Raw genomic sequence first — 11,873 nt, forward strand, 5'->3', positions numbered from 1 at the left:
CATTCATTGATAAGGAAGGTCCCAAACTGAGTTTGGGTATTTGACAATAGTGTCATATGCCTTCTTTGTGTGGATCGGGACGATTGGTTTTTATGGTTGCTTATGGTTTGTGTATAAGATCTAGTGGCACTTTCTAAAGAGAGAAAAAAAATTAATTCTCATTGAAATCTTTGATCTTTTTTATTGAGGTGCCTTCTACTTTTTTAATTACCTTATATCGATCGGGTCAGTCTTATGGTTCTTGTTATCTCTTTATAATGACACTCAGAAAATTACTGCAGCACGAAACTTACTATTAGCCTTTTGAATGAACTTAATTTTCTTGCTTAGTCAAAAGATGTTTATCATTCTCTCTTTGAAAAACCTAAACTTGGACACATGAGTAGGAAGAAAATCATGAATCTTGATTTCAAAACCTCTGAAGAAAGTGTTGAAAAATTTTTCATGGTTGCTAATAATGAGAAATATGAAACAAAAAATGCTTCAAAATAGTGGTAATACGACAACAAACAGATCTATCGGTCAAACTGCAACCACTCAAACTAATTACTGCAACTGTGATCATTATCAGCAATGAAGTAACAATAATGGTTCTTCCACTACACAATATTCTTTTTTTTTATTCCCGGACACAAATAACCCCTACAGTCTCATGTCCTTCTGTGACACTTCTTCTTGGATAGTAGACTCAAGGGCTACATATTATATCACTAATAACTTGCAGTATCTATCTAACCTCAAAAATAATAAAAATATGAACCATGTGTCTATTGTTAATGGTTCCTTAATTTTTGTACACGGTGTTGGTAAAATCAATTTATTCTCCAAGTCACAAAACTCTGAAGTTCTTTTTATGCCATTATTTTCCTCAAACGATGTTTGTTAGTAAAATTATTCAAAGTATGAATTACAATATTATTTTTCTACCAACTATGTGACTTTTCAAGACTGAGCCATAAAGAGAAAGATTGACGAAGGAAGACTGACTCATAGGGCTATATTTATTCAATCAGGACAACAAGGCTTTGGTTGTCAATCAAGATAATTATGATATTAACAAATTGTGGCATTGGAGATTTGGATACCTTTTAGATAAAGTTTTGAAAATCGTAATGTCATCTCTATCTTTAAACTCTCATTCTGGTGAAGTTTGCAAATTCTCAAAATATATAAAATTTCATTTTCAATCTTCTATGCATATTTCAAAAGAACCATTTTATTTGATACATTCTGATGTGTGGGGCCCAGCCCCAGTTAATTCGTATGCAGAATTTAAATATTATGTTACTTTTATTGATGATTGCTCTCATGCTACTTGAGTATATCTATTGAAATAAAAAACATAAGTTTTTCCTGTGTTAAAAGAGTTTTCCAAACTGATTTCTACTTAATATAATAGCAATATTAGAATTTTGCAAACGAACTATAACACGGAGTATGTGAACAAAGCTTTTCTGAGCATTTATTGAATCTTGATATTATACATCAAACATCATGTGTTGGAACGGCTCAGCAGAATGGAGTTACTAAATGGAAAAATAATCACTTTTTGGAAGCTTCAAGGTCTTTGATGTTTCAAATGCATGTTCCAAAAAATTATTGGACTGAAGCTGTTTAACTGCTTGCTATTTGATTAACAAACTTCCAAGTAAAATTCTTAAGGATACATCACTCATTGAAATTTTGAAAACTAGAAAATTTGATTTGTCCTTTTTGCGAATATTTGGTTGTGTGTCCTATGTTAATGTGGTTGGGCACAACCAGGATAAACGTGATAAACATTACAGTAGATGTATCCTTATTGGATACTTTGGATACAAATGTTATGATCCCACAACTAGAAAAATGCATATTTTTAGAGATGTTCAATTTGTTGAAACAAAATCCTATTTTTATGAAACATTGGAGAGTGGTTTGGAAAATAGAACTCAAGGGGAGTATTCAAGAGGTCGTTTGCTATTGCCTAATATTAGTACCAATGATTTGTCCAACACACTTAAAAGTGCCATGATGATCAAATCAAAGTTGAAGATACATCTGAAACTCACCAAACTGATTTAGAAGAAGAAGGCTTCGTCATAGTCATGGCCCTATCTGATCTCCCATTGTATAGGTTTTCTCGTATCTCACAACCTTCCTCTAGACTTCGAGATTTTTATATTTATCATATAATTTATTTTATTATTTAAAATCATATTTCATATGAAACTATCTTTCCTAATTATTTTTCTTTTTTGAATTCTATTTCTAGTAATTTTAAGCTAACTAATTTTTAAGATATCATTTCTCAACCTGTGTGGAGGAAGGACATGAAAGAAGAACTTCAGCCACTAGACAAGAACTGTAATTGGGACATTGTCAAGTTACCTAAAGGGAATAAAATAGTTGGATGTAGATGGGGATTTAAAATTATATATAATAGTGATGGGTTTGTTGAGATGTATAAGGCCAGATTGGTGGCCAAAGCATTTACTCAAACTTATGGAGTCGACTATAAAGAGACATTTGTACCAGTTGTCAAGATGAATAAGTTTCGTGTTCTTTTATCTGTCGCAGTTAATTGTGGACAGTCTCTGCATCAAATTGATTTTTTTGCATAAATAATAATTAGATGGATATTAAAAATACCTTTTTACATAGTGACCTTCATGAAGACGTCTATATGAGTCTTCCTCCAGGCCATTCTAAAGAAAATGAGAAAAGTCTAGTATGCAAATTAAAGATATATGGACTTCAATAATCACCTTGCACATAGTATGCCAAACTTAGCTTAGCCTTGACGAGTGTTGGATTTCTTAGAAGTTCAATTGATTATTTGATGTTCACAAGAAGGGAACTTTAAGTACAACCGTTGCACTCATTTATGTTGACGATGTTATCATTACATGCAATGATAAAGAAACACCATGAAGCTTAAAAATTATATTCACAAAAAATTTAACATCAAGGATATTGGTTAACTAAAGTATTTTCTTTGTATTGAAATAGAACATTCAAAAAATGACTCTTCATTTCTCAAATAAAATATGTATTAGATCTGTTGAAAGAAATTGGGAGTCAAACTCGTTAACATTCATGATGATATTATTGCAAGCTTAATTTAACAAATGAAAAACCTCTTGAAGATGTAGGCCACTTTTAGAAAGTTGTGAGCAGGTTGATTTATTTGATTGTGACATGATCAGTTATAATATATGTGATTAGTCTTGTGAGTCAATTTATGCATGCTCCTAGATTATGTCATATGAAGGTTATCGATAGAATTCTTAGATATCTTAAGTCGTCACCCGGTATAGGTGTTTGGTTGAAATCGGATGATCACACTAATATTATAAGTTATTTTGATGCTAATTGGGCACGTAGTCCAATTGACAGGAGGTCAACTACCGGCTATTGTATATTGGTCGAAGGAAACTTAGTTATTTGGAAAAGTAAAAAACAAAATGTAGTTGCTCGATCTAGTGCAAATGCTGAATATAGGGATATAACTTAAACTACAAGTGAATTAATGTGGCTGAAATACATACTTCGAGATATGGGGTTCCCAACGGTTAATCCAATATAGATGTTTTGTGACAATCAAGCAACTATGTATATAGCCTCCAATTCAGTTTTTTATGAAAGAACTAAGCATATAGAAGTTGATTGTCACTTTGTGAGAGAAAATGTTTAGTAAAAAATTATTAGTACTCCTTATGTTCGAAATGAAAATCGACTTGCCAACATGTTTACCAAAGTTATTGTAATAACAAAGTTTCATCAGATATTGTCTAAGTTGGGTTCTATTGATATCTACGCACCAACTTGAGGGGGAGCGTTGATAATTATAAGAACCAAATATTGAGTTTCTTATATTGTATATACAAGATATTAAGTTTTATATATTGAGTTTATTTAATTTCATATTTTGTGGGATTACAATTGTAATGGGACTATATTTCCTAAAAGGCAATAGTTGTAACTCTAGTAAACCAGAGTAATCCCTATAAATGATAAATTGGTTTACCTTATGTGGATGTAGGCACCGTTGCCAAACCATATATATGTTGTATTGATCAATTTTTCTCTCTTCTCTATTTTGCTTATTGCAACTTCAACACGATACAGTTAAGATTAGTACTATGCCACATGCGAGTAGTACAATCATTTTCCTTTTCTTCTTATTTTATTGAGCCCATTGGTTCAATGTCACTATCTTTGAGTCTTGTCGCTATATGTAGAGGTCGAATGAATACAATGGAGTTCATGATTTTTCATACCATTGGAAATTTGGATATTCATTATAATTATTTTGAATGAGATTGTCTACAAAAAAACTATTTATCTTTTGTACATAGAAGACACAATCATTCCCACCCATTCGATGTCAAATTGGATGACTTGGGGTGACTTACCAAGTCCAATAGTTTTTTTTTTTGAAACTTTGTGTTCATTCAATGACACTCTTACAACTACCCATTTTGAAATTTAAGGGATAAGAATGATTGCGACTTTCATATACAAAAGATAAAACGGTATCTTTGTAGACATTCCCATTTTGAATTGAACCTCATAGAGAAAAAACACATATAAAGTACCAAAGAAATAAGGGACATTTATTGAAAAAAATAGTTCATTGAAGGAAAAAGTTTATATAATGTGTAAGTCTTGTATCTTAAAAATCTACCTAAAAAGGTTGTTCCAACATCAAAAAAACCCTAAAATTGATCATCTTGACTTAAAATGTAGATATACCAAAAAATAGCACATCTTGTAACATATCATCTGTAGTCAATTTTCAAAAAATTTGAGCGTCTATAGATTTGCTCGGTCTATACTATTTTTATGACTTTAAATGTCATAATTAGGTGTAAAAATGGATTTTCAAGCCATTTAAAGAGTTTACAGACCAGAACTACATCTTTTAGCAAGATGTTGATGTGTGCCTTGCTTGGATTGTTTAAGGTTGACCCCTTATACACCCTGCATTTTGAAATTAAATCATAGATAAAACATTAGCGAGTTCATCTTGTGAATTTTGATAAATTTCTCAAGAATTAAACCGGTGAAACATTTTTGTGAGGCCAAGATGCAACTGTGTGCCATCTATTTCAAATGAACTACAAGAAGAAAATAGATGGTTACACCATGCTGGCTAGTAGCAGGTGTGTTGCGACGCTCATGATATGATTTATTCGATGAAAAAGATATTAAATAAAAATTGCAATTTTTTTAGTTCACTCAATATTATTTTATAGTTGCTTTATTTTCCATTGACCTTTTTCTAATTTTCCTTTTGAAAAAGCTAATATTTGGAATTCTATTATTTTAAACGATTTTTATATTTGATTGGCATAAGCCGATCCCAATTACTTAAAAAACGGCTTCGATGATGATGATAAGATTTAGGTTTTGAATGGCAATAAAGTTTGCAATGAAAATAAGCTTCTATTTACCTGTAAAGTATATGTAAGATATTTACTCATCACTTGGACATAGATGGGGTATTCAATTACAACTTAAAAGGGATATTTATCGAGATACCTACAAGAGATGACCAGTCAATAATTTACCTATTTACAATTATTCCAACTCTTATCATGGATATTTTGAAATTAATAAAAAGATACGGGTAGCGTGTAAAAATTATTTATCCATCATATATAATTTGATAGGTGTCGTTTATTTAGATGATTTTTTTTTTTCTCAATAAAAGTGTACTTCTTAAAATTTCAATCAAGGTATTTATTATAGTGGGGTTTGAACATTGGGTTGGATTAGGAGGTAGTTGCACTAAATTTTTATTTTATAATAAGGATTGTCTATAAAGATACCATTTATCTTTTGTACATGGAGGTCACAATCATTGTTGTCCTTTGAATTTAAAAATGAATGGTTGTAAGAGTATCAACACAAAATTCGAAAAAAGAAATTCTCTAACTTCATGTTTAAATTTTAAAATCGGTGGTTGTAAGAGTATCATTGAACATGCTCAAAGTTCCAAAAAAGAAATTATCAGACTTCGTGACTCACACCAAGCCATCCAGTTTGACATCTAATAAGTGAGAACGATTGTGAACTCTATGTACAAAAGATAAATGGTCCATTTGTAGAAAATCCCATATAAAAAACTTAAAAAAATACATAACAAAGTTAGAAAATACTAATATGTTAGCTAGTAATATACGTTTAGATGATTTAATAGATTTTAAATTAATTTGGGAACTTCCATATTTTTCCTTTTTTAAATTTTTTTTTATGAAATATACAATGTATAAATCAAGTTTTTCAATAATTTATCATTTATTGATCTTTTAATCTTATTTAGACTTCTTAAAATTTTTCTAATTTTAAATAATTTTACATTTTTTTGACCTTTATTTATGTCTATTTATTAATTTTCTTGGACTCGATTGAGTTACTCGCATTGGCCAAGGGCCAAGTACCTTGGCCAAGGTGATTTCCTAAACATTGTTGATTATTTTGACGAATGTCACTTGACTCTGTTTAGGGTATAATTTTGTTTTGTTTTTTTTTTTAAGATAAGATGACATGCAAATTTTGGGGTTTAGATCCTTGTACGCAGGTTTCGGGCTGCAGGAGTAAGTGTACATTGTACTATTGCAGGAGTAGTCCATTCCCTTGAATCCATGTGCTGCAGGAGTAAGTGTACATTCTACTCTTGCGGGAGTAGTCCACTACCTTGAAAGCCTGTGCTTTAATCTGATGTGAGAACATTTTATAATTTTAAAAACCTATTTATGCCATGAAGTGCACGTGTGCACATACACAAACACAGCGCTTCAAAGAACTCAAATTGGAAAGGAAGATATGATCTAGTGTTGTGGTTTGTATAAGGTTGCAAACTTAAACAATCAAATTAAGGCACACCTCCAAATCTTATTATAAATATAATTTTTGTGTTAAATTTTATTTAGGATGGGTTAATAATCTATTTTCATCTCTACTTATAAAATATTAATCTTTAAAAATGATTCAAATCAATTAGATCTATAAATACTTGAAAATCGTGAAAATTGACAGTCCAAATAATGTGTTGCATACATTATTTTTAGAACTCAATATCGTGAAAATTGACAGTCCAAATAATGTGTTGCATACATTATTTTTAGAACTCAATAATTTTTTCCTTTTATATTCATACATCTAGATATTTAGATGATCAATTAGAGGGTTTTCAACATCAAAACAACCTTAACCTTTTATGATGGACTTTTGAGGTGCACCATAATTCTACATTTTAAGGATGCAAACCTTACATAAACTTATTCCATGATCTAAGGGTCAAAGTAACAATCGTTATCACGTGGTTTATCACCGCCAAGTTAAATGTTTGGAACTTTGGATAGTTATGAAGAGTAACCCGGCAAGGTACTTTTATTAACTGCACTGCACAGTCGGACCCAATATCCTTTATCAACATCCAACATATTAGTAGAACGGTGATAACCTCATGATTATAAGGTTATGATGACCATATGGATCATATGGCCCTAAATTCCATATAATTCAAGGGTGTTGTACATGATGCTATTTATGCTCTACAATATAATACAAAGAACAAAATGGGGTTGGGGTCATGTTGGTAGCACTACTTGTGCTCCAATTAAGGTCTAGGCTTCCATTATCACCTAACACATTAAAAAACCACTAACAATTTAAAAAACATGTAGGGGCTCGTCATTCCCACTGAATTATCCAAAAAAATAATAATAACACAAAGAATATTTACGCCACACAACAAAATGCAAAGGAAGCGGCTCTGATCATATTCTTAGCATCCCCTGCAAAATTATGGCAATGGAGAACCTATAATGCCATCAAAATTCATTAAAAAAAATGAAAAAAAAAAAAAAGCCTTTGCCTTTGTTTGGGATTAGTGGTTAAGACACATGAAAATAAAATAAAATAAACTTTGTCTTTGTTTGGGATTAGTGGTTAAGACACATGAAAATAAAATAAAATAAACTTTGTCTTTGTTTTGGGATTAGTGGTTAAGACACATGTGAAAAGGTGGAGAACCCCTTTTCTAATATAATGCAAAAGTCATTTAGCAGTAAACACATTTTGGGATCAAATAAAATCTCCTTAACATAATGTTTTAGGTTTTTAGAATCAAATGTATAATTTGGCCTGCAGGACCAACAAATCTATTTCTTAAAGTGAAAAGTCCAAATCATTATGTAAAAGAAAAAGTTTATATAAGGGTGAGGCCCTAAACAATCAAATGAGGTACACCTCAAAGGTTCAGTAGAAGAAGAGGTTGTTTCGATGTTGAGAAACCCTCAATTCGATCATCTCACCCTTAAGATGTATGGACGTGAGAAAAAAATAGATTTCAAGTGCTAGAAACAGTGCATATTGTTATGTAATATCTAGACCGTCAATTTTCAAGATTTTTAAGTGTTTGTAGATCTGCTCGATCTATAATATTTTTAATCTTTAATTTTCATAATTAGATGTGAAAATAGATTTGCAGGTCACGATAAAGATTTATGATATTGGAACAACATATTTTGGCACTATTTGAAAATGCGCCCTACTTTGATTTTTTAGGGCCTTGGCCTTATACAAACCATACCCTTATGTGAAAGACAAGGTGAAGGATAGCAATCGAGACAAATCAAGACAAATGACCAAAGGCCGTTGTGTTTCTCACATTTCCATAAAAGAACATTAAATAATAGCACATTGGTACAAAGCAAATGAGCCTAAAGAGCCCAAAAATAATCAGTTTTTGCTTATAATTCCTTGTCATTTCAGGCCTTTGCTCCATAGATAGAAATGGATCGATGATCTTGCTCCATAGCCTATTACCTCTAATCTTGATCAATCACTCCACATGTAACATTTCCACTATGTGAACCCATGGTCCCTGCTTTCTATTTACAATTATCTTCGCACTTGATGACCAATCAACAAAGCAAACTATCCACCCAATTCCCAAACACATTGGCCTCAGCCCAACATCTCCACCCAAACTACAAGTAATCTCACCATTATCCAATCACAATTATTCAATAGAACCGGCCCTAACTCAATTTTTTTCTAAAGTTAAAACACCTATAATTACAGAAAAAGTATATAATAAAAACCATTTTCTTTTGTTACAAGAAGGTTATAATCACTTATAGTTATAGATGTAAAATTAGATGGTTGGCGTTCTGTTATACCATGCTCAAAGACCAATTGTACTAGAGAAGGTTATGGTTGATTATGACCCTCTTGTACCATAGATAAATGGTTTCACGATATACGATATCATAATCAAAAGGGCTGTTGACCAAAATTGATCATAGAGTCAGCTACCTTATTGAGATCAATCGCATCATCCTGTGATTTCTTTATGTACCTCTGTCGCCCATTCGGCACGTGAATCTGACTTAGTTCTACGATACTTCTACGCCTCTTTATGGGGAGTTTGAGAACCCTCATCCCTTGGCCTTCCAATGAGTTCAGTTTATTGTAAGAAGAGGACATATCACAACTCCCACCTTCATTTGAGTTTCTTGAGTCTCCAACTTCCTTGGCCACAAGCAGATCGTTTCTTGCTTTATCTACCTTTATTGGTTTATCCATGGCAAGATTTGTGTGATCGAAATCTTCCCATTCAAATGTGGGTTGCCAAACCCTACTATTCTTCCCTTGATCATGAATACTTTGCTCCATTTCTCTCATCAAATGCTTCCTTTCAATCTCTTTGTTGAGGATATCATTGAACTGCTGAATCTCCTGCGTTTGCACGATCCATTCAGGGTTGTTCTCGTAGTTGGCCTGATCCATATCTTGCATATCTTTTCCTAAAATGTGGTTTCACAAAATGTCAGATATCTATAAATGAATTATTGGTGTGTTTGGTTGTGTGTATTCCTAAAATTTGGTTTTTATCAAATGTGAGTTATTCATGATGAAATGGATTATTGGGTGTGCTTTTTTTGTGTGCGCACCTTCCTAAAATTTTGGTTTTCACATAATGTGAGTTATTCGTGATAAAACGCATTATTGGGTGTGTTTGTGTGTGTTGTTTTTGCATTCCACAAACAAGTATGCTAGAAGTAGAGGATTAAGGAATTTTTTTATAAAAGGCTACAACCTTGTAGGTAGTAAGGTTGCGTTACTCTACACGTTCTCTTTTATTTATCCATTTTATTGGGACGGTGTAATTTGAGACATGCTACATTTTGACATTGTTTTAAAAAACGTATCAATTCTATTCTATTCACCTATAATAGATGATACCTGTAATAGATTGGATTGTATACTCTGAGATCATTTATCTTTGTTATAACAAGTTCACAGTTACTCTTAGCCATTAGATGTAAAATTAGATGGCTTGGATTATATCACGAAGTTCGAACATTTCTTTTTGACCTTTTAGTCAATAACACACTCACAACCCTCAATTTGAAACCTCCTTGTAGTAAAATAAATGGTCTCTTTATATACTTTTCAATAATGAATGATGTTGAACATCACAACCTTATTTCTACGTATAAATTTACCGCCTTATCTCAATTTTGCCTCTAAATAGAAAATTTGAGGCCATCTAATCTTCAATCATTAGTTTAAGAATATGGATCAAACTCCCACATACATCCAAGGATCCATCCATTTTAACTTCTTTGAGGGTAAGTATCATGGTGGTGATAGAAATCTATTTGATGCTGCTCTTATTTATGAAAAAGGACCTCAAAAAGCAAAACTATGTTCTTTTCTCGATCTCAATGTAACATGGATCAAGGAATTTCTGTCTCTCTCCCTCCCTCCCTCTCTCTCTCTCTCCCTTGAGACACATAATGTAAAAGGTAAATCTGTAAACTACCAGGTTGGATACTTTGATCTCTCTCTCTCTCTTCTCTCTATCTCAATGTAACATGGATCATGGGATTTCTCTCTCTCCCTCCCTCTCTCTCTCTTGACACACATAATGTAAAGAGTAAATGTTTAGACTACCAGGTTGGATACTTTGATCTCTCTCTCTATTTATATATATATATATATATGACAGACACACATACTATAAAGAATGGCATGGCACAATATCACAAGTATTATTCTCACCTAGAAACTCTGAAGTCTAGCAAGTAGCAATGGCTGAAAATCACCAGATATTGTCCTCCTACACAGTGTAGGCTACACTTGCATTCTCTTGGGGGGAAATGGAGGCCAAAGTCTGACCTCCAAACACCACTATCATCTCTTCCATTATTCTTTGAAGTTTCTATCTTCTCTCTCTCTAAAATCTCTATTTCTCTCTCTAAATTTTACAATTTTTTTCTCTCCTCTCTCTAGAGTTAGAGAGGCCAATGCGTAACATTGTAAATGTTAAGTTGGTCTATATATAGAGAGAGAGGAGGAATATGATGGGGTTGGTAGAACGTTTTGCAGAACGTGGAATGCTGATTGGACGGTCCTGATCTTGTGGAAACCAAATGAACGGTTAGATCGATGATTGCGTTAGTGGGGGTTAATCTTGACCGTCCATTTTAGAAATTGGCAGGTTCCTTCGTGGGGCTTTAGGTCATCAGCCAATATTTTTATTTTGTGGGCAGCTTCATGGAAAAGAAGCTTTTGGTGGATGACCAAAAATACCCCTCGTATTTATTGAATGCCTAAGATATCGTCATTCTTTTTTGGGATGGCATCAACAAATTTTTAATGTCAAAAGGCCCTTATTTTTGCTATAATTACTATTTTAACCCATCCTGCTCCTCGGCTAGCAGTATAACAATATTAATGAGATCCCAAAAATATTGGTTAATGAAGAACTCAGGGACTTGAAAAATGCAATCCATTATCTTACGGGTTTTATCAGTTTTTGGATTTTTTTTTTAACGGTAAATATAATTCATTGAGATAACGATTAAATTCAT

At 32.4% G+C, this 11,873-nt stretch overlaps 1 long non-coding RNA gene across 1 annotated transcript; it reads right to left on the minus strand.

Moving 5' to 3' along the window:
• Positions 1–8,625: 8,625 nt before the first annotated feature.
• LOC110006667 (uncharacterized) lies at positions 8,626–11,312 on the minus strand. Its single transcript, XR_016048811.1, has 2 exons — positions 11,062–11,312; positions 8,626–9,800 (listed from the first exon to the last, which is right to left on the minus strand). It is a non-coding gene; the product is annotated as an uncharacterized LOC110006667 (long non-coding RNA).
• Positions 11,313–11,873: the final 561 nt, after the last annotated feature.

The sequence above is a fragment of the Amborella trichopoda genome, chromosome 2 (assembly GCF_054954075.1).
Source record: "Amborella trichopoda isolate Santa Cruz 75 chromosome 2, AtrichopodaSantaCruz75HAP2 v2.0, whole genome shotgun sequence".
Taxonomy (NCBI): domain Eukaryota; kingdom Viridiplantae; phylum Streptophyta; class Magnoliopsida; order Amborellales; family Amborellaceae; genus Amborella; species Amborella trichopoda.